Here is a 25,288-nt window from a genome sequence, read left to right as displayed (position 1 = left end):
TTCGCAGGCTCACTTTGATCAGATCTCTGCCTAGTTCTTCAGTGTTATCTTCTTTAACCCCCAAAGCAGTCCTGTTAAAAAAATAATTATCACTCTGTTTTACTTTACTTGAAAACCAGGGTTCAGTTAAGTTCAGTCACTCAGTCCTTTCTGACTCTTTGTGACCCCATGGACTGCAGCACGCCAGGCCTCTTTGTTCATCATCAACTCCCGGAGTTTACTCAAACTCATGTCCGCTGAGTTGGTGATGCCATCCAACCATCTCATACTCTGTCTTCCCCTTCTCCTCCTTCTTTCTATCTTTCCCAGCATCAGGGTCTTTTCAAATGAGTCAGTTCTTCACATCAGGTGGCCAAAATATTGGAGTTTCAGCTTTAGCATCAGTCCTTCCAATGAATATTCAGGACTTATTTCCTTTAGGATGGACTGGTTGTATCTCCTTGCAGTCCAAGGGACTCTCAAGAGTCTTCTCCAACACCGCAGTTCAAAAGCATCAATTCTTCTGCACTCAGCTTTCTTTATAGTCCAACTCTCACATCCATACACGACTACTGGCAAGACCACAGCTTTGACTAGACGGACCTTTGTTGGTAAAGTAATGTCTCTACTTTATAATATGCTGTCTAGATTAGTGCACTAAATAAAAGCAGTGTCTAACTGCTGCTGTTTTATTATCATATGATACCTTCCAGATTTACCTGATCACAGTATTCATAAAACCATTACTTTAATCTTCAGAATAAAATAGAATGTTCAGTCACATTTAATCTATCAACTATGCCTGTATTTCTTCTCATAAAGACCTCAGAGTTTTCCAATTTTATAATAAACCTTAATAAAATAAACATAATGCCCCAGTAAGAAACATACACACATGTAACCAAAATTAACCTTTTCTAATGACAAAGAAATAAAAGTAAGCTAATATCAGAGTTGCATTTATATGTCAATGAAGTGTAGATAATAAGCCCTGTAAAACAAATAAAAATTCAGAATAGATTTTATTTAACAAAATACATTTGCCTTTTAATATGTTTATTCTAGTCCAGAACACTTTATTTTAAAATAATATTCATTTTAAAGTACTGCACTTAAAAAAATACTGTATTTTAGAATGAGTCAAACAAATCAAAACTTGGTAATTAAACCAACATATCTCAATGTTTGGTAACTTTCCACACAATAAAATATTACTATATTATTACTATATTACTATATTTACTATATTACTAAATTATTACTATACTATATTTATACTATATATAAACTTGCATATGCTCCTGGGTATTAACCTTCCATGTCTTGGTTTTTTGAATGAGAAAAAGAATCAATTTTAACTGTAATTTATACAAATGTCAATAAATCTTTTGTGAACTCAAAAAGCATAACACAATGTCATCTGTTCTGAACAACTCAACAAAAATTCTTTTCAGAAACTTGGTTGGATGCCTGCACACTTTCACTTTCTAGGGAAAAATAGTGTCCTGCCCTTTGATGTACAAAAAAGATGAAGTCCGTTAAAGGTTTGTAATTTAATTTGTAACATCAATCCTAAAACACTCATGGTTATCCTGACCATCTTGCAATAAGAGACTATAGTGAGACAACCAGAAAAAAATGGCAAGGGCTTCCCTAAAGACTCAGTGAAGAAGCTACCTGCCAAAGCAGGAGACACAGGTTCAATCCCTAATCTGGGGAGATCCTACATGCTGTGGAGCAACTAATCCTGTGCAACACAACTATCGTGTCTGTGCTCTAGAGCCCACACACTGCAACTACTGAAGCCCAAGTGCCCTAGAAGAGGTGCTCGGCAAGAGAGAAACTACCACAGTGAAAAGCCTGCACACCACAGCTAGAGAGTAGCCTCCACTCTGAGCAACTAAAGAAAACTCTGAGCAGCAGTGAAGACCCAGCACAGACAAAAATAAATAAATAAAATGTAAGAAAAAGAAATGGCAAATAGCTCAAATTGTGGCTTATGCAGGTTTATAACATCTCCTCAAACAACTCTTTTTCCACACTACTGGTTAAAATAGGCTGCGATATTTATCACAATTTGGCTAGTTCCCAAATATCTGGATTCCACATACTCTGATATGCGCTATATTTTTCTTCTCGTATTTATCGTTCCAGCGTGGCCCACTAAGGTATGTGGTCCCACAGGTTGAAAAGCTATTTAACAATTCTTTGGGTCAATAGCTTCTAGCTAGAAATTTCTTTATTTTTAAATTTTATTCTTTTAAAAACTTCTTTGTGTGTGTCCCTCCCAAAGGAATTGATCTATTCCTTGTCTCTTATAACTGTGCTGCAGATAAAATATATGTTGTGACAAAGGGTTGGTGTGTTTTCACATATAGAAATTTTTAACCAGCTTCAGAATCATTCTTCTTCTCAGGCTATTAACTATAAATCTCAGTCTTCAATAACAATGTTGTAAATTGAATATTCAAATTAGCTTACCTAATACTCACATTTTAGAATTTAAAAAGGATCCATTTACCCACTTCCAGCTCTTCTCTGATAATGTAAAATTTAATCCATTCCAAAACAGAATTCCTTCTTCGTTTATCAGGTTTTGTATGAGTCTGTAAATGAAACAGAAGAAATGACTGCATATTGAATCTGTTTATCTGTTACTGGTTTGCATTCTTATGCTCATCCTCTGAAACCCAGTTCAAGTATCACCTCTTCTTTTTTTTTTTTTAATTTTATTTTATTTTTAAAGTTTACAATATTGTATTGGTTTTGCCAAATATCGAAATGAATCCACCACAGGTATACATGTGTTCCCCATCCTGAACCCTCCTCCCTCCTCCCTCCCCATACCATCCCTCTGGGTCGTCCCAGTGCACCAGCCCCAAGCATCCAGTATCATGCATCGAACCTGGACTGGTGACTCGTTTCATACATGATATTCTACATGTTTCAATGCCATTCTCCCAAATCTTCCCACCCTCACCCTCTCCCTCTCCCACAGAGTCCATAAGACTGTTCTATACATCAGTGTCTCTTTTGCTGTCTCGTATACAGGGTTATTGTTACCATCTTTCTAAATTCTATATATATGTATTAGTATACTGCTTTGGTGTTTTTCTTTCTGGCTTACTTCACTCTGTATGAGGCCTTTCCTGACTCCCTGTTGGAGTTAATTAATCCTTATTTGTGATATTTCTATTTGCTCATTTATATATTAATATATACAAATGTTTATATTTATATTGTATTCATTAAATTATATTTATTTTGTTTACATGTCTATTTAGTCTCTCAGATTGTGAGCTTCTTGAAGTCAAGGTTGATATTTTCATCTGCACAGAACCCTTAAGGCTAAAGCACAAAGATCTTGATGTGGCTAGAAGTCAGTGCTAAGTTGTATTAAAGTATTTTACTTAATTATTTACCAATTCTTCCCGATCTTGAATAAGCAGTAGACTGGATTCTCTTGTGGAACAGTCAGCTAGACTGTCATTCCAAGATTTGGAAGTTTCATGAAGATATAAGCATTTATGTCAGATTTGTTGCCAATGCATTGGGCATGTTAACAGAACTGGTCTCTCTAAAGTAAGAAAGAAGGGGAACAATAAAGTAAGAAAGAGGAAGAAGAAATAAATGTTATGTTTCTAACCTGTCCCCACCCCACTAACACTAACTACGCATGCACTAGTCGTCATAAATTCAGGAAAGACTTTGATCATCGCTGTGAGGACAATTATGTATTTAGAATTTAATATAACTGTGACGCTTTTGAGACCATTGTTCATTCTGCTACTAAGATTTGAAAAATAGTGACCAGTTAAAATAGTAACAGACAGAATAACTTGTTCAAGTCTACACACGCAGATGGTGATAGAGACAAACTCTTTCTAGGATTCCTTAAATTCCTCACCAGTGCTCTTTCTACTCCATGGACAACAATATCAAAATCATCTAAAAAATACACTTGAAACAATATACTTGAAAGCAAATAATAATTCATAAGTTAATGGCAAATACCATGGAGAAAAATTATAAAAACATTCTAATGCTAAATTATATATTTGCCTATTCAGTTCAACTCAGTTACTCAGTCTTGTCCGACTCTGTAAATTCAGGGATTGCAGCATAGGGCTTCCTTGTCCATCACCAACTCCCAGAGCTTGCTCAAACTCATGTCCATCGAGTCGGTGATGCCATCCAACCATCTCAACCTCTGTCATCCCCTTCTCCTTCTGCCTTCAATCTTTCCCAGCATCAGGGTCTTTTCCAATGAGTCAGCTCTTTGCATCAGGTGGCCAAAGGATTGGAGCTTCAGCTTCAGCATCAGTCCTTCCAATGAATATTCAGGACTGATTTCCTTTAGGATTGACTGGTTTGATCTCCTTGCAGTCCAAAAGATTCTCAGGAGTCTTCTCCAACACCACAGTTCAAAAACATCAATTCTTCAGCACTCAGCTGTCTTTATGGTCTGAGTCTCACATCCATACAAGACTATTGGAAAAACCATTGCTTTGACTAGATGGACCTCTGTTGGCAAAGTAATGTCTCTGATTTTTAATATGCTGTCTTTGTTGGTCACAATTTTTCTTCCAAGCAGCACATGTCTTTTAATTTCATGGCTATAGTCACAATCTGCAGTGATCTGGGAGCCCTAGAAAATAAAGTCTGTCACTGTTCCCATTTTTTCCCCATCTATTTGCCATGAAGTGATGGGACCAGATGCCATCATCTTCATTTTTTGAATGTTGAATTTTAAGCCCACTTTTTCACTCTCCTCTTTCACTTTCATCAAGAGGCTCTTTAGTTCTTCACTTTTTGCCATAAGGGTGGTGTCATCTGCATATCTAAGATTATTGATATCTCTCCCGGTAATCTTGATTCCAGCTTGTGCTTCATCTAGCCCGGGATTTCACACAAGGTACTCTGCACATAAGTTAAATAAGCAGAGTGACAATATACAGCCTTGATGTACTCCTTTCCCAAATTGGAATCAGCTCATTGTTTTTTGCATTTCTTCTTCTTGGGGATGGGTTATTAACAGGATCTATTGGATAGCATTTTCTAGAAGGATTTCCCAAGTTTCTTAAAATTTCTGTTCTGTACAATGTATATAATAAATGGTCACTTTCTGCTGCAGCCACTCATCAATAGTGTATTAAAACACACTACTTAGAAAGTATAAGAACATGATCAATGTCTTAATGATTAATACAATAAATTTAAAGAATTCATTTCACATTTGTGTTTCATTAATTAACTTCAGACCAAAGTTAACTGCTTGACATATTCATTCAAATCACCTAATAGTCCATGTAAATGACTATTTGACTATAGCTTGGTTTTTAACTATTAATTAATTATTGACTATCCTGGCAGGAATATTCATTAAGACAGTATTATCTGGTTAAGATCATAGGCTCTGAATATAGACGACCAAAGTCTCAGTGTCACCTCTTAGGACTTGTATGACTCTGAATGAGTGGCTTAATCTTTCCATGTCTCTGTTTTGTCAAAGGTAAAAGCAGAGTGATAATACTATCTTAATGTATTGGTTGTTATTAGCCTTAATTAAGATAAGGCAATGATATCTATCAAATTTTAGCCATTATTCTTAAGAAATTCAAGGCACAAAGTATACCTGTTGTTTCCATCCTCTTTTCTTGGGAATCCACAGTGCTTTTTCCTTTTGATGAGTTCTGTATTAAGGATATCACTGGTAAATAAAGAGAAACTATTTTAAAAGGTTAATGCTAAAAGCTGCAGTGAAATGGATATGCTATATTTATCACTTCCGGAAATGATTTCAACAAGCTTGAAATGAACAGAAGATAAAAGGAATAGCAATGTAGTAACAGAGAGTCCATTTAGAAGACAATGTAAACAAATACATAACAAGTCAACCCACAGGAACTTTGAGTTACTTGCTTCTACTATAAATAAGACTTTACCTATTTACTTAAACTTTCTTTGTTTGCTTATCAGCCTGCAATGGTTGGATTCCTGAGTCGTGAAGATCCGCTGGAGAAGGGATAGGCTACCTACTCCAGTATTCTTGGGCTTCCCTTGTGGCTCAGCTGGCAAAGAATCCAAGAGTCCCTGCAGAAGGGAAAGGCTACCCATTCCAATATTCTGACCTGGAGAATTCCATGGACTGTATGGTCCATGGGGTCGCAAAGAGTCAGACACGACTAGGCGACTTTCACTTTCACATTTTTTACTTGCTTTCAGTAACCTGGTGTTACTTAAACTTTTAAATTGCTTACACTCCTGTTTGCATGCTCCATCTTCAGAATATAGTGCCTATCCTATGTGAGACATTGCCCAGGACAATCTGAAATTTAGTAGGCACTTAAGAAACTATAGGGACTTCCTAAGCCATCCAGTGTTAAGACTTTGCCTTCCAGTGCATGGGGAGTAGGTGTGATCCCTGGTTGGAAAGCTGAGATCCCACATGCGTCTTGGCCAAAAACAAAAAACAAAAACAAACAAAAACCCAGAACATGGGAAGAACAGAAGCAATATTGTAACAAGTTCAATAAAGACTTTAAAACTGTAAGCTTTACAAAATCTAAATACAAATCAAGTATTTCTGATGAATCAGTTCAGTTCAGTTCAGTCACTCAGTTGTGTCCGACTCTTTGCGACCCCATGAATCGCAGCACGCCAGGCCTCCCTGTCCATCACCAACTCCCGGAGTTCACTCAAACTCATGTCCATCGAGTGGGTGATGCCATCCAGACATCTCATCCTCTGTTGTCCCCTTCTCCTCCTGCCCCCAATCCCTCCCAGCATCAGGGTCTTTTCCAATGAGTCAACTCTTTGCATGAGGTGGCCAAAGTATTGGAGTTTCAGCTGTAGCATCAGTCCTTCCAATGAACACCCAGGACTTATCTCCTTTAGGGTGGACTGTTGGACCTCCTTCCACAACACCACAGTTCAAAAGCATCAATTCTTCTGTGCTCAGCTTTCTTTATAGCCCAAATCTCACATCCATACATGACTACTGGAAAAACCATAGCCTTGACTAGATGTACCTTTGTTGGCAATGTAATATCTCTGCTTTTGAATATGCTTCTAGGTTGGTCATATCTTTCCTTCCACGGAGTAAGAATCTTTAAATTTCATGGCTGCAATCACCATCTGCAGTGATTTTGGAGGCCAAAAATGTAGTCTGACACTGTTTCCCGTTTCCCCATTTATTTGCCATGAAGTGATTGGACCAGATGCCATGATCTTAGTTTTCTGAATTATGAGCTTTAAGGCAACGTTTTCACTCTCCACTTTCACTTTCATCAGAGGCTTTTTAGTTCCTCTTCACTTTCTGCCATAAGGGTGGTGTCATCTGCATATCTGAGGTTATTGATATTAGTGGCTAAGTTGAAACATACTGTAGATTTAAAACATACACACTAGATTTCAAAGATCTAAAACAATCTGTAAAAACAATGTCAAATAGCTCATCAATAATTTTTGTATTACTATGTCTTGAAATCTTTTGGTGCATTACATAAAATATATTTTAAAATAAAAACTGTAAATTATTGGAAATTTTCTTTGTTATTGTCACCCTTTTATCATAATTAAAATTAAAAAAAAAATTCTTGGAGCACATGTGAAATCCCTTGCGATGACTCTGAGAACAACTAGGAAGAGAAATATCAGAGGCCAAATGTTTTAGAATGAATATGGGCTGAGCACTCTTAGAGCACTGTTTTGTGACTCTTTAAAGATATTTCATTGGTCTTCCACTAAGTTTGGGGTAGCCATATTGATGGTACAAGTAGAATAAGTAGAAAAATAAAAATAAGTGATCTTGTACCACTTACCTGAAATTTTCAATGCAATCACAGTAAAGGCAAGAAGAATAATCCCAGCACACCCAAGTTTCAGAGCGAATCTATGCTGACATGGACCCTGACAAACATCTGAGAGATTAAGAAAATATACCAGGTTAACTCAGTTGAGTTCATTTGGTACAAAACGCAAAGGTTGTTTGGATCACATAACAAAGAGCTAGATGTAGGATGAGGGATAGGGGCAGAAAAGATCATTTACCAATCATCTTAAAGTAGGATTCTGAAGACTTCCCTGGTGGTCCAGTGGTTAAGAATTTGCCTGCCAACGCAGGGCACAGAGGTTGGATCTCTGGTCCAGGAAGATTTCACGTGCCACAGCACAACTAAGTCCATGCTCCACAACAAGAGAAGCCACCACAGTGAGAAGCCCATGCATTGCAGGTGAAGAGTAACCCCCCTCACCATAACCAGAGAAAGGCTGCATGCAGCAACAAAGCCCCAGTGCAGCTAAAATAAATAAACAAGAGACCAAGGGGGTGGAAATGACAAATGCATATAAAGTTTTCTCTTTTGCACTTAATATCATCTAATACATAATATACTTATTCATTTATATGTATGTCTTCCTAGTAGTATAATATAAACACAAGAATAGAAAATATTTTTTCACTATTTTGTTCACTTACAGTCGCCCCAGCACCAGGGCACATCTGCCTCAGGTGCTTATTTTTGGATGAAAAGATAAACACTAGAGGCATTTTGCCAACACTTATCTACTTTTATAAGAAATTATAAATTAAATAAGTCACAACTCACATCTCTGTCTGGTTTTCCCAAATGTCTTTAATATAATCACTATTCCACAGTCCCATAGCCTGAACAGTTCAGCCAAAGAGCTCAGGGGTAGTTTCACAATAATTGTAATACCAGGTCAATGTGCAGAGAAAGAATGTCACCTGCCATTTCAATAAACAAGAGATGTTGCGACCATAAAGCCATCAAGCAGGGCAGCTGCCCCGATGGTGAAGCCTGAGGGGAATTCAGGATAGAGGAAAAACAGGATAAAAGCCTGGGTATTTAAAATATATGTGAGTGATTGATTTCAATAAGAATGATTGATTTTTGTGTGTGTCTTCCCACATGTAGAAAAGCACTAAAATCATTAACTTGAGACATCTGTTTTTGTGATCAGCAGTCGTCTTTTGACATTCAACTACATGTTTTTCCTTTTGTTTTAAGCAAAAACTCCTATAAATCCTGGATCCTCCGTCGCCTTTTGGGAAAGTTCCTTAGAGTTATCTAAGAGGCTACCTTCTTGGCTATGGTCCTCAGTAAAGTCACCAAATACATAATTCTCAACTTTTACGTTATGCATTTTTTCAGTCAAGTGTTTATAAGCACACATTTTGTTCTTACTTTATTCTATTTTGTTTTTCAGAGTTACTTTTAGAATGATATTTTGTGGAATAATGATTGCAATCAAAATAGACAGATTTTCTGGCCCCATTGACTTGGGATCATAGATAGTAGCTTTTGAGGAAAATCTTGCCATCTTTCTGTATACTCATTCTCCAAAATGTCCTTTCAACACCATCCTCCTTTCTTCCACTTTTGCTTGATTTGAATAGGGAAGAGAAAGCCTTGCTCTTTCACATCAAAAAATACCTGTAGCTTAACCAAACTCTCACTGTAGTTATCAAAATTCCCCAAATTTCCATTACCCCATATGAAAGTATCATCAAACTCTTTTGTAACCCTAAGACTTTTCAATCTCCAATTTAGAATGTTGATAATTTAATAGTTTCAAATTATACCAAACGGTCTTAAAAAGATACAACCCATGTGCTAAGTACACTATGAAATGAATATCACATGGGATAAAAATTACAATATTAGTAAATTTGGTTTGACATCAGAAGGCAGTAGTATATTATGATAATTTTATACATTTTTCTACTTAGTTTCTAGTTTCTTTTCATCCATCCCCAGCCCATGGAATCCATTACCTCATGTTAGAATCCCTATCTCCTTCACTCAGAATACTAGATCACACACACACAAAATTGCCAACTTCAACAAATGTCAAATAGTTTCATCAATGATTTTCTCCCATGTCCTGTGGCTTACCTCCTTCTAAGCTGATATACATTTTAATTTAAAAATCATCAGATTGTGATTCTATTCAAGTCTTTGATCTTGAATATCATTTTTTTCAGAACATTTTTTCCCTTCCTTTTGTAGAGTGAAAGATGTCAATCATTAAGACTACACTCCAGTGTTTTGAAGGGAACATCATGGGTGCAAATGCATTGGAACTTACAGTAATTTATAAAGGAATTTGGAATAAAGTAGGTAACTATTACAGCAAGGTAGTAAAGTATCTCTAAACATACTCCTTTGTTAAAAAATAAACAAACTGAAAAACAAAAAGGGGACTTTCTGGTGGTTCAGTGGTTAAGCCTCCAAGCTTCCACTGCAGGGAGCATGGATGTGAACCCTGATCTGGGAACAAAGATCATGCATGGTGCATGGTGAAGCAGAAAAACCAAAAAGACAAAGAAAAATACTTCTTTGTTCATATGTTCATAGATGTAAAATATTTCTTAAAGAATCCTTTTCCCAAGGTTCAGTGATAAGAGTGATGTTCACTTTTCACAAAATTATCTTGATAAAAAACAAACCTACAAGATGTGGTTTTTTTCCCATATCTGTGATTACCTATAGACAGGACATGCTATATCTATTTAACATTAGCATATGACTGCTGCTCATCTTCAGAGTCATGATTTAAAACCACAAATTTAAGAGAAAAATGCAAGTATTGGAAGATATACCAATGCCAGAAGGAAAATTAAAGTCACTTACTCTGACAAAGAGAAGAGGGTGATGACCTTTCAATGGCAGAATCCCTGGCTAAGTTTGAATTTTCGTACACCGGCTGATTGTCCATTGCAAATGGCAGAATGTAGCACTAATGCTGTATAAAAGAAAAAACCCTAAGTTCTATGAGGCAAGATCAGCCAAACGAAGTGCCCATTTCTGAAAAGCTTTGTTGTCTTCTTATGTTCTCACCTACCCACACCTACCTACACAGCAGTGGGTTTTCTATGAATTAGTGAGAAAACCCATTTACTGGGTGTCAAGCATATTTAGACATGCAATATTGGGATAGCCAAAAAGTTCAGTTGAGTTAAAATGCAAACGAATTTTTTGGCCAACCCAATATCTACTTTCTTTAATTAATTGGCCTGTTTGACAAATTCTAGGACGGTTTGCTGTTGTCTTCATAGCCATCCTTTTTGAATACCTTTCTCTGTGCTGGGACCAGAGTGAAGGAAATGAAGCACTCTGATTTGGCTCCAAAAAAGTTAGGAATTAGGATAAACAATATTTAATACAAGGTTGTAAAACATAAACACTAATGCAAAAACCAAACCAAACCAAACCAATCCAAAACCCTGCAGGACACCTCTCAAAACCTCTAAAATCTTCTTTAAATATTTGTCCTCTCCCCTCAAGAATGTGAAATGTGGAAAATGAGGTTGTAAATGTGGAAAAGGCCACTGAGTAATAGAACAGAGAAAACAAAGAGCCAAACATCCAGACTATTCTTAGCTTAAAAGAATGCTGTGCACTGAAGTTTAATTTCAAGTTATGACTATGACCACAAGGACTCCACAATGGCCACATTAAAAACAGTTGATGAGGAAAGAGTATACTTTTGAACCAGAATCTTGCAAAATTATGTGAGCTTCAAAAGTATAAACTGGTAGAAATATAAACCAAAGGAGAGTCTTCATTTGTCCATATATAGTGTGAAGTGTATCGATGGATTTTTTGTTCAACCATCTTCACAATTATATAATTGAAAAGACCCTTATTATTCAATTACCATTATATACATATAAAATAAATTCCTCAAGAGAACTTACATTTGGAGACTTTTTTAGTTGTGTTATTGAATTCATTGATCATCTAATCTCCTCTGTAACCCTTTCTAAACACAGATTATTAGAAATTAGAAATTTACTGTCACTATGATAGGTAGAAAGACAAATACAGAGGATATACACACATATACAACTGAGAACCATAACAAAGATGACAAAACATAACAAATAAAGCAATAAAAGAAAAACTCCAGGAGCTGATTCTAAAAGAATCAGATCAATGAGCTACCTGGCAAAGAATTTAAAATAATTGATGAGGATATAGGGATATATATTAAAGAAGAGAATATTATGAATAATTGAATACCAACAAGTTGGATAACCTAGAAGAAATGGATATAGCTCTAGAAATGTACTATACTGAAACAGGAAGAAACTGAAAATCTGAACAATTCAACAATGGGTAAGATTTAAATACTATTTAAGAAGTAAGTATTTTTAAATCTCATAGCAAAGAAAAGATCAATTGGTTGGAAACGTGTACTTAACCTTTAAATAAAAATTAACACGAATTCTCCTGAAATCTGAAGAAGATGGAACATGTCCAGCTCTATGAGAACAGCATTGCCCTGATACCAAAGCCATATAAAGACACTAAAGGAAGACTATACTAATATTCCTGACGAACACTGATAAAAATTGCAGGAACCTACAAATGCACTGAGTTCAACAACACAATAAAAGGATTATATATCATGACTAAGTGGATTTATTTCTGGGATAGTTGAATGGTTTAACATAGGAAAATCAGTCAATGTAATACACCATATTAATAAAATGAGGGACAAAAACCACATGATATTTTTAACTGATGGAGAAAAAACCACTTGAAAAATTCCATACGTGTTCATGACAAAAACACTCAACAAATTAGGAACAGAAGGAAATTACCCCAATAGAATAAAGATCAGTTATGAAAAGGCCACAGCTAACAGCACAAGAATACACAGAAGAACTGTACAAAAAAGGATCTCATAACCCAGATAACCATGATGGTGTGGTCTCTCACCTAGAGCCAGACATCCTGGAGTGTGAAGTAAAGTGGGCCTTAGGAAGTATTACTTCTAACAAAGCAAGTAGAGGTGATGGGATTCCAGCTGAGCTATTTCAAATCCTAAAAGATGATGCTGTGAAAGCGCTGCACTCAATATGCCAGTAAATTTGGAAAACTCAGCAGTGGCCACAGGACTGGAAAATATCTGTTTTCATTCCAATCCCAAAGAAAGGCAATGCCAAAGAATGTTCAAACCACAGAATTGCACTCATTTCACATGCTAGCAAGGTTATTCTCAAAATCCTCCAAGTTAGGCTTTGACAGTGTGTAAACTGAGAATTTTCAGGTATACAAGCTGGATTTAGAAAGGGCAGAGGAACTAGAGATCAAATTGCCAACATCCATTAGATGATAGAAAAAGCAAGAGAGTTCCAGGAAAACATATACTTCTGCTTCATTGACTAAGCTAACGCCTTTGACTGTGTGGATCACAACAAACTGGAAAATTCTTCAAGAGATGGGAATACGTGGTGGCTCAGATGGTAAAGCATCTTGCTTATAATGTGGGAGACCTGGGTTAGATCCCTGGGTTGGGAAGATCCTCTGGAGAAGGAAATGGCAACCCACTCCAGTACTCTTGCCTGGAAAATCCCATGGACGGAGGAGCATGGTGGGCTACAGTCCACTGGATCGCAAAGAGTCGGACATGACTGAGCGACTTCACTTTCTTTACCTGTCTCCTATGAAATCTGTATGCAGGTCAAGAAGCAGCAGTTAAAACTGGACATGGAACAATGGAATGGTTGTAAATTGGGAAAGGAGTATGTCAAGGCTATATATTGTCACTCTGCTTATTTAACGTATATGCAAAGTGTATCATGTGAAATGCCAAGCTGGATGAATCTTAAGCTGGAATCAAGATCGCCAGGAAAAATATCAATAACCTCAGATATGCAAATGATATCACCCTGCAGATGATATCATCTGCAGATGACAGAAAGTGAAGAAGAACCAAAGAGCCTCTTGATGAAGGTGAAAGAGGAGAGTGAAAAAACTGGCTTAAAACTCAACATTCAAAAGACCAAGTTCATGGCACCTGGTCTCATCACTTCATGGCAAATGGATGGGGAAACAATGGAAACAGTGATGGATTTTATTTTCTTGGGCTCCCAAATCACTGAAGATAGTGACTGCAGCCATGAAATTAAAAGACATTTGCTCCTTGGAAGAAAAGCTATGATCATCCTAGACAGTGTATTAAAAAACAGAGACATCACTTTGCCAACAGAGGTCCGTAAGCTATGGTTTTTCTTGTAGTCATGTACAGATGTGAGAGTTGGACCATAAAGAAGGCTGAGCACTGAATTGATTCTTTTCAACTGTGGTGCTGGAGAAGATTTTTGAGAGTCCCTTGATTTGCAAGGAGGTCAAACCAGTCAAACCTAAAAGAAATCAACCCTGAATATTCATTGCAAGGACTGATGCTGAAGCTCCAATGTTTTGGCCACCTGATGCAAAGGGCTGACTCATTGGAAAAGACCCTGAGGCTGGGAAAGATTGAACAGAGGAGAAGGGGCCAACAGAGGGTCAGATGGTTTGGTGGCATCATCGACTCAATGAACATCAGTTTGAGCAAGCTCCGGTAGTTACTGAAGTACAAGGAAGTTCTGTGTGCTGTAGTCCATTGGTTGGCAAAAAGTCAGACACGACTAAGCAACTGAGCAACAAACAACAGCACAATCAATGGTATAAAACTGAGAGCTTTTCCTCTGGGGTCTAGAACAAGGCAAGGATGCCTGCTCTTACCGCTTCTCTTCAACCTAGTATTGGAAGTACTAGACAAGAAAAGCAAATAAAGGCATTTAAGTTAAAAAAAATAAAGAAGTTAATGTATCTGTTTGGAGAGAACATAATTTCATATGCAGAAAAACAGCAGGATTCCACACACACAAAAAAATTATTGAACTAATAAATGAATTTGGCTAAGTTTCAGAATAAAGTCAATACACAGAAAGCAGTTGCATTTTTATACACTAATTAATGATCTGGAAAGGAAATTAAATTTGTTAATTAGAAATAGCATCAAAAAGAATAAAATACTTAGGAAAACTTAATTAAGGAGGTTACAGACTTGTACACTGAAAACCACAAAATATTGCTGAAATTAAGGAAGAAATAAATGAAGAGGCATCCCATGTTCATGGATCGAAAGACTTAAGATTAATATTCTTAGTTTGTGCATACTAGATTTGCCATATGACCCAGAAATCCTACTCCTGGGTATGTATTTGTAAAAATAAAAACCCTAATATGAAAAGATACGTACCCTCAATTTTTTATAGCAGCATTAACGACAATTGCCAAGATACGGAAGCAACCTCTGTCCATCAACAGATGAATGGATTAAGAAGATGTGGTGTATATACATAATGGAATACTTGTTGTTCAGTCACCCAGGTGTGTCCAACTCTTTGCGACCCCGTGGACTGTAGCACACCTGGTCTCCCTGTCCCTCAGCACCTCCCGAGGTTTGCCCAAGTTCATGTTCATTGCATCGGTGATGCTGTTCAGACATCTCATCCCCTGACTCCCTCTTCTCCTTCTGCCCTCAATCTTTCCCAGCATCAGGGACTTTTCCAAAGAGTCATCTGTTTGCATCAGATGACCAAAATACTGGAGCTTCAGCTTCAGCATCAGTCCTTCCAGTGAATATTCAGGGTTGATCACTCTTAAGATTGACTGGTTTGATCTCCTTGCTGTCCAGGGGACTTTCAGGAGTCTTCTCCAGCACCACAGTTTGAAGGCATCGATTCTTTGGTGCTCTGTCTTATTTATTGTCTAGCTTTCACAACTGTATGTGACCACTGGGAAGATCATAGCCTTGACTATCGAGAATTTGTTATCAGAGTAATGTCTCTGCTTTTCAACACACTGTTTAGGTTTGTCATTGCTTTCCTGCCAAGAAACAATTGTCTTCTGATTTGATGGCAGCAGTCACCATCTGCAGTGATTTTGAAGCCCAAGAAGAGGAAATCTGTCACTCCTTCGATCTTTTTTGCTCCCAGGGAAGCCCACAATGGAATACTACTCAGACATAAAAAGACAAAATCTTGCCTTTTGCAACAACATGGATGGCCTTGGAAGGTATTGTGCTAAGTGAAATAAGTCAGAGAAAGAAAGATAAATACTGTATGAGATCACTTGTAAGTGTAATCTAAAAGATAGAGTAGCCATTCTGACTGGCGTGAAATGGTACCTGATAGTGGTTTTGATGCATTTCTCTGATAATGAGTGATGTTGAGCATCTTCTCATGTGCTTGTTAGCCATCTGTATGTCTTCTTTGGAGAAACGTATATTTAGATCCAAAAGTCTATAAGCAATAAATGCTGGAGAGGGTGTGGAGAAAAGGGAACCCTCTTACACTGTTGGTGGGAATGCAAACTAGTACAGCCACTATGGAGAACAGTGTGGAGATTCCTTAAAAAACTGGAAATAGAATTGCCTTATGACCCAGCAATCCCACTGCTGGGCATACACACTGAGGAAACCAGAATTGAAAGATACATGTGTATCGCAATGTTCATCGCAGCACTGTTTATAATAGCCAGGACATGGAAGCACCTAGATGCCCATCAGCAGATGAATGGATAAGAAAGCTGTGGTACATATACACAAAATGGAGTATTGCTCTGCCATTAAAAAGAATACATTTGAATTAGTTCTAATGAGGTGGATGAAATTGGAGCCTATTATACAGAGTGAAGTAAGCCAGAAAGAAAAATACCAATACAGTATACTAACGCATATATGTGGAATTTAGAAAGATGGTAACAATAACCCTGTATACGAGACAGCAAAAGAGACACTGATGTATAGAACAGTCTTTTGGACTCTGGGAGAGGGAGAGGGTGGGAAGATTTGGGAGAATGGCATTGAAACATGTATAATATCATATATGAAACAAGTCGCCAGGCCAGGTTCGACACACGATACTGGATGCTTGGGGCTGGTGCACTGGGACGACCCAGAGGGATGGTACAGGGAGGGAGGAGGGAGGAGGGAGGAGGGTTCAGGATGGGGAACACGTGTATACCTGTGGCGGATTCATGTTGATGTATGGCAAAACCAATACAGTATTATAAAGTTAAAAAATAGAATAAAATAAAAAAAAAAGAAAGTGAAAAAAAATAAAAGAGTAAACTAATGGAAATAACAAAGAAGAAACAGACTCATAGATATAGAGGACAAATTAGTGGTTACCAGTAAGAAGATGGAAGGCAAGAGTGGCAAGATAGGGGTAGTGGATTAAGAGGTACAAATTGCTATGAATAAAATAAAAATAAGCAATAAAGACATATTTTACAATACAAAGAATATAGCCAAAATTTTAAAACTAGAAATATGGAATAACCTTTAAAAATGTGAATCATTATGTTGTATACATGAACCATATTTTATACCAGCTATACCTCAATTAAAAAAAGATGTACATACTATCCAAACTGATCTACAGATTCAATACAATCCCTATCAATATCCCAGTGGCATTTGTTTTTAGAAATATAAAAGAATCATTCTTTAAAAAATTAAAAGTCACACAGAATCTTTAGGGAACCTCAAATAAACAAAGCAATTCTGTAAATGAAGAACAAAGTTGGAGTACTGAACTTTCTGATTTGAAAACATCTTGCAAATTAACAGTAAACAAAACAACATAGTACTAGCATAGAAATAGGCAAGTAGGTCAATGAAATAGAATAAAGAATCCAGAAATACACCTGCATATTATGGCCATAAGATCTTTAACAGCAGTGCCAGGGATATTCAATGGGCAAAAAACCATCTTTTCAAAAAAAGATATTGGAAAAACTAGATGTCTTCATGCCACATGATAAAGTTGACCCTTATCTTACACTATACACAAAAATTAACTCAAAATGGATCAAAGGTCTATAAGAACATTCCCTCGTGGCTCAGATGGTAAAGTGTCTGTCTACAATCTGGGAGACCTGGGTTCGATCCCTGAGTCAGGAAGATTCCCTGGAGAAGGAAATGGCAAACCACTCCAGTACTCTTGCCTAGAAAATCCCATGGATGGAGGAGTCTGGTGCAGGCTACTGCCCATGGGGTCGCAAAGAGTCAGACACAACTGAGCGACTCCACCTTTATCACCTATAACTATAAAACTTCTAAAAGAAAAGATATAGGAAAAGCTTCATGACTTGACAATAATTTCTTTTACATGATATCAGAAACACAGACAACAAAAGCAAAAATAGACAAATGGGACAGCATTAAACTTAAAAACTTTTGTGCATTAAAGAACACAATCAACAGAGTGAAAAGACAGTCTACTCAGTAGGAGAAAATATTTGGAAAATACATGATAAGGGGTTAATATGTAACCCCATATGTTAAGAACTTCTATGACTCATCAACAAAAAAAGTCAAAGAGCCTGACTAAAAAATCAGCAAAGGATTTGAATATTTATTTCTCCAAAGATGATGTCCACATGACCAACAAGCATATGAAACAATGATTCTCATCACTAACAGTCTGAAAAATGCAAATCAAAACCACAGTGTGATATCACCTCACATGTTAGGATAATTAATATAAAAAAATTAAAGACAATAACAAATGTTGGCAAGATGTAGAGAAACTGGAACCCTTGGGCCTGTTGACTCGATTGCAAAATGGTGCATTCACTATGGTAAAGAACATAGTTTCTCAAAATTTAAAAATAGAACTATTATATTTTCCAATAATCCAACTTTTAGGAATATATTCAAAAAATTGAAAGCAGAATCTCAAAGAAATATTTGCATACCCATGTTTATAACAACACTTTCCACAATAGCCAAGAGCTGAAGCAATCTAAATGTCTATCAAAGATAAATGGTTATAGAAAATGTGGTATATACATATCAGATCAGATCAGTCACTCAGTCGTGTCTGAACTTTGCGACCCCATGAATCGCAGCACGCCAGGCCTCCCTGTCCATCACCAACTCCCGGAGTTCACTCAGACTCACGTCCATCAAGTCAGTGATGCCATCCAGCCATCTCTTCCTCTGTCGTCCCCTTCTCCTCCTGCCCCCAATCCCTCCCAGCATCAGAGTCTTTTCCAATGAGTCAACTCTTCACATGAGGTGGCCAAAGTACTGGAGTTTCAGCTTTAGCATCATTCCTTCCAAAGAAATCCCAGAGCTGATCTTCAGAATGGACTGGTTGGATCTCCTTGCAGTCCAAGGGACTCTCAAGAGTCTTCTCCAACACCACAGGTCAAAAGCATCAATTCTTTGGCGCTCAGCCTTCTTCACAGTCCAACTCTCACATCCATACATGACCACAGGAAAAACCATAGCCTTGACTAGACGAACCTTTGTTGGCAAAGTAATATCTCTGCTTTTGAATATGCTATCTAGGTTGGTCATAACTTTCCTTCCAAGGAGTAAGCATCTTTTAATTTCATGGTTGCAGTCACCATCTTCAGTGATTTTGGAGCCCAGAAAAATAAAGTCTGACACTGTTTCCACTCTTTCCCCATCTATTTCCCATGAAGTGGTGGGACCGGATGCCGTGATTTTCATTTTCTGAATGTTGAGCTTTAAGCCAACTTTTGCACTCTCCACTTTCACTTTCATCAAGAGGCTTTTTAGTTCCTCTTCACTTTCTGCCATATGGGTGGTGTCATCTGCATATCTGAGGTTATTGATATTTCTCCTGGCAATCTTGATTCCAGCTTGTGTTTCTTCCAGTCCAGCGTTTCTCATGATGTACTCTGCATATAAGTTAAATAAACAGGGTGACAATATATAGCCTTGACGAACTCCTTTTCCTATTTGGAACCAGTCTGTTGTTCCATGTCCAGTTCTAACTGTTGCTTCCTGACCTGCATACAAATTTCTCAAGAGGCAGATCAGGTGGTCTGGTATTCCCGTCACTTTCAGAATTTTCCACAGTTTCTGGTGATCCACACAGTCAAAGGCTTTGCAGAATATTATTCATCCTTAAGGGGGAAGGAGATTCTGTCACACTCAGCAATAGAAATGAATCTAGAGGATATTATGTTATGTGAAATAAGCCAGTTATAAAAAGACAGTATATTATCCCACTTATAAGAGGTATCTAAAACATAAAATTCACAGAAACAGAAAATAGACTACTGGCTGGGAAGTGGGGAGGGAGTTGCTTAATAGTTATAGAGTTTCAGATTTGCAAGAAGAAAAAATTCTGGAGCTCAGTCTCACAGTATGAATATAGCTAACATTACTTAAATGTATGTTTAAAAAGTATTAAGAATGTAAATTTTATATGATGTGTTTTTACAACAGAAAAAATAACAAGAAAAGTTACATAGCTGATGGAAAGCTAGTGTTCAGTAATAATAAATAAAAGAAGGGAGGATACGCATTTGAAAATAGTAAAAAGGTAAGAGCATTGTTTTCAATGGGATCTCTTTCCTCTCCCCAACCAGAGAATAGGAAATGGTCAATTGTTGGAGGAATACAGTGGGACAATGGATATGAGAGACGTAGGAAAAATCTCTAAGATTAGAGAGTATAGCAGAGTCACCCCATTATGTTATAGATTGACACATGAAACTGTGTGCACATTTGACTAGCTTATCCAGGTATGGAATCATAAACAAAATGATGCCTGCTAAATTTAAGCAATTCAGTTTAGTTCAGTTCAGTCACTCAGTCGGGTCTGACTCTTTGAGACCCCATGAATTGCAGCAGGCCAGGAGAAGGCGATGGCACCCCACTCCAGTACTCTTGCCTGGAAAATCCCATGAACGGAGGGGCCTGGTGGGCTCCTGATTAAGACAAGACCAAATACAAACTTTTCCAAACAGTCAATGCACTCTAGCTTGTTTCAGAATGAATTATACCAATATTCAAAACATTTTCAACATGACAATGAGGAAAAATACTGCAGATTTGTGTGTGTGTGTGTTTAAGGTTCAAAAATTTCCACTGCAAGAGAATTAGGTCAGTTATCTTTATGTACAGGAAATACTTGCTATAAATATCTTGGAGAAGGCAATGGCACCCCACTCCAATACTCTTGCCTGGAAAATCAGTCCTGGGTGTTTACCCTTTTTTCTCTCCTTCGTACTTATTTGGAGAAGGAAATGGCAACCCACTCCAGTACTCCTGCCTGGAAAATTCCACGGATGGAGGAGCCTTGTATGCTACAGTCCCTGGTGTCACAAAGAGTCAGACACGACTGAGTGATTTCTTTTTCACTTTCACTTTCATATTATTACCTTTTACAAATTTACTTATTTTTATTGTTTATTATTTTTAGCCATGTAGCAGTTACCTAATTCTTCTCTTCTTTTTTTTTTTGTAATCCTTTTGGTATTTTTTATTTTTTTTTAATTTAATTTTATTTTTAAACTTTACAATATTGTATTGGTTCTATCATACTTCGAAATTCTTAAAGTGTAACATTGACAATTTCTTATGAAGCACAGAGAGTAAATCCAAAGCACACTGTGATTATGCAGCCTTCAAAGTTTATTTTGAAAGGACTCTTACAGATTGTTTTGATAGAGAGTGCAGTTGGTTCCATATACCTGGGTGGTTGTATTTGGGTTCTAACCCTGTTAGTGGCTTACCTCCTGTGCTCATGTCCTCAGTTGTGTCAGACTCTTTTCAGCTCCATGGACTGAAAAGATATGCAAAAAAGCAAAATGGCTGTCTGAGGAGGCCTTACAAATAGCTGTGACAATTCTCCAGGGAAGAATTGATGCTTTTGAACTGTGATGTTGGAGAAGACTCTAGAGAGTCCCTTGGACTGCAAGGAGATCCAACCAGTCCATTCTGAAGGAGATCAGCCTGGGGATTTCTTTGGAAGGAATGATGCTAAAGCTGAAACTCCAGTACTTTGGCCACCTCATGTGAAGAGTTGACTCATTGGAAAAGACTGATGCTGGGAGGGATTGGGGGCAGGAGGAGAAGGGGATGACAGAGGATGAGATGGCTGGATGGCATCACTTACTCAGTGGATGTGAGTCTGAGTGAACTCCGGGAGTTGGTGATGGACAGGGAGGCCTGGCATGCTGTGATCCATGTGGTCGCGAAGAGTCGGACATGACTGAGCGACTGAACTGAACTGAACTTAAAGCTGAGGATAATAAAGAGATTTAAAAAATGTGAGACATTTAAAAAACTTTGAATATAGAATGAGAAGATGCCAGAAAACATTTAATAAGCATTCCATAAGAAATAAATGAAATAAAAAGATAGAGAGGCAATCTTTGAGGTTGTTGCTCTTTAGTTGTTAAGTCATGTCCAACATTTTTGAGATCCCATGGACTATAGCCCACCAGGATCCTCTGTCCATGGGGTTTCCCAGGGAAGAATGCTGGAGTGGGTTGTTATTTCCTTCTCCAGGAGATCTTCCTGACCCTGGGATCCATTCTGCCTCTCCTGCACCAGCAGGCAGATTCTTTACTGTTGAGTTGCCAGAGAAGCCCAGTGTTTGAGGTGTCAATGACAAATAATTTTCCAGAATTCTCATTATTTGCTAATGAAAATATAAACTGCTACAATTTCTTTTAAGAAAAATTTGTCAATATCTAATAAAGTTGAAGAATGTGCATATTCTATAAACTTGTAGTTTTCTACTGGAAAGAAATTCTCAGAATAAGCACCTGTGCATTACTATACTTTGCAGCTTTGTTTGTAGCAGAGAAATGATAGAACTGCATTGGCTGAGTCTTCCATAGGGAAAATCTCCTGACATACTCAGCTTTCACACATTAGGAGATCTGCATTTCATCATGGGAGACAGAGTACAACTCAAAAATTAATCACTATGGTAATTAATTTAACTGAGAGGAAAACCTCATTAATAGAGTTAAGAATCAAGTATATGAATAATACTTAAGTCCATCAAAGAATTTATTAATTTTATAAAGACCTGCTGAAACATTGTGCTCAGAATAAAGCTCTTAAAATAAATACTGTTCAGAAGTGTGTACCATTCTGATCCTGGTTCAAAATCAGTTACATAGTTACATTATGCACAATTCTGATGGGTTTGATTATTTGAGTAGTTCACAAACTATAAATGGTAGATTAGAAGTAAGGGATGAAAATATGCCTAGGGTGGAACATAAGACTACACAGCAGGAAATGACAGTTGGGAAAAAAGAGAAAAAACAATGTAAAGAAGAGGTATTTAACAAAAAAACTTGTCATTTTGAATCCTTTCCTTTGGAGGTGTATAGTAGTAGGTATTTCTATTTGTCTTAAGTCCATGTTCGTGGAAGCAACCTAAATGTCCATCAACAGATGAGTGCATTAGGAAGCTATGGCACATATATACAATGGAATATTACTCAGCCATTAAAAAGAATGAATAATGCCATTTGCAGCAACATGGATGGAACTAGAGATTATCATATTAAGTAAAGTAAATCAGGCAAAGAAAGACAAATATCATATGATATTTCTTGTATGTGGAATCTAAAAAATGATACAAATGAATTTATTTACAAAACAAAAACATACAAACTTAGAGAACAAACTTATAATTACCAGGAAGAGTGGAGGGAGAGGAGGGCGATAGATTGGGAGTTTAGGATTGACATACATATATATATATGGGCTTCTTGGTGGCACAAGTGATAAAGAACCTGCCTGACATAAGAGAGACTTAAAAAGACTCTGGTTTGATCCCTGGGTCCGGAAGATTCCCTGGAGGAATGTACGGCAACCCATTCCAGTATTCTTGCGTGGAGAATCCCTTGGACAGTGGAGCCTGGCAGGCTAGGGTCCATAGGCTGTATATATAGGGAGGATGGAGATGGACATTTCAACCAAGATGTATTCAGTACGGTGCTGGTTCTGGTTTGGAATGCAGGTAGATACAGCCACTCTAAGGGTGGTCACTTCCAGGCAGGCCATTCTGCCTAGCTTGGAGGACCTACTATACCACATCTTCCCACTGGGCAACTGATAATCTTCTGAGTCTGGGCAGGAACCCCTGGTGCAGACAGATGTACTCCAGCCATTCTCCTTTTCATCAGTTCTGTGCGTTCTGGGTCCTGGGTCCATGGGAACAGAACTGTGTTTGCTCCATGCTGTAGCTCACTCCTCATCTTCATCTTCATTTTCTAATGATGGGTCTGGCAAATGAAGCCCCAGGGCTGGCAGAGCCAGAGAAGACAGTTAAGGGCCAGTCCTTCAGGGACTTCAGCTCCATCTGCCCAGGAACAATGCCTCCTCTGTCACACATGGATCTGATCCTGGATATCAGCAACTACTTCTCCATCACCCACTGGTGCTGGCTACCTCCTTCTGTTCAGGATCTTGGTTCAGGAGTAGCCAGCTGGTCTTGCTCTCATTTCTTCTGGTTCCTCACTGCTCCAATCCCTAGTGCCCTCTGTAGGGCCCTGGTGTAGCCTGAGTTCCTCAGTCTGATTTCAGAACACATGGTATCTCCCCCCTAGAACTAGAACTACTGCTGCCAATGGGCAGGTGCCACTCAGAGCCGAAGGTTGAATCCCAGGCCCACTCTTTTCAATGATCCTGTATGCCTGCATCAGCTGCTGGTCTGTCATTAACCATTCCATCCAAACTCACCTGTCTCATTACCTAGGACCTTGGCTCTCTAGTGAGAATAAAACAGTCAATGGTTTCAAACTATCTGATTTAACTCTTAAATAAGTTAACAAAAAATAGTGTCTGGAACTAAATTAAGGATTCCTTTGGGTTAAACACCTTTAACCACAATTTCATTGTAATGATTTCAATTTTCAGCTATCTTGGTACTCCTTTTTACAAAATATATCTTCTAAAGAGTTGTCTACAATCCCCTCTTGACTTGTTCCTCCGAGTCTCTTCCTTGAACCCACATGAATGTCTGGTTTTGTTTGTGTATGGTGTTCTTCTTTTTCTCTACCACTTCACCAAAACTGCTCCTGTCAGAGTCACGGGTGACCTCCCCTACCTTCTGACCCTCTCTCTGGCCAGATGTATCCCTTGGTGGGATGGAATCAACCTCACCCTCCCTTCTGACTGATGGTTAGAGGAGATGTGATCACAGATCAGATCAGATCAGTCGCTCAGTCGTGTCCGACTCTTCGTGACCCCATGAATCGCAGCACGCCAGGCCTCCCTGTTCATCACCAACTCTCAGAGTTCACTCAGACTCACATCCATCGAGTCAGTGATGCTATCCAGCCATCTCATCCTCTGTCGTCCCCTTCTCCTCTTGCCCCCAATCCCTCCCAGCATCAGAGTCTTTTCCAGTGAGTCAACTCTTCACATGAGGTGGCCAAAGTACTGGAGTTTCAGCTTTAGCATCATTCCTTCCAAAGAAATCCCAGGGCTGATCTCCTTCAGAATGGACTGGTTGGATCTCCTTGCAGTCCAAGGGACTCTCAAGAGTCTTCTCCAACACCACAGTTCAAAAGCATCAGTTCTTCGGCACTCAGCCTTCTTCACAGTCCAACTCTCACATCCATACATGACCACAGGAAAAACCATAGCCTTGACTAGACAGACCTTTGTTGGCAAAGTAATGTCTCTGTTTTTGAATATGCTATCT

General features: G+C 38.0%; 1 protein-coding gene and 1 pseudogene across 1 annotated transcript in view; both read right to left on the bottom strand.

Moving 5' to 3' along the window:
• KLRB1 (killer cell lectin like receptor B1) overlaps positions 1–25,288 on the bottom strand; it is a 119,881-nt gene that overhangs the window by 2,610 nt on the left and 91,983 nt on the right. The window lies entirely within an intron of this gene.
• On the bottom strand, positions 23,625–24,299 carry LOC133248627 (male-enhanced antigen 1-like; annotated as a pseudogene).

This window comes from Bos javanicus, chromosome 5 (genome assembly GCF_032452875.1).
Source record: "Bos javanicus breed banteng chromosome 5, ARS-OSU_banteng_1.0, whole genome shotgun sequence".
Classification (NCBI taxonomy): Eukaryota; Metazoa; Chordata; class Mammalia; order Artiodactyla; family Bovidae; genus Bos; species Bos javanicus.
The sequence above is the reverse complement of the archived record's forward strand: the minus strand, read 5'-3'. Positions and strand labels throughout refer to the sequence as shown.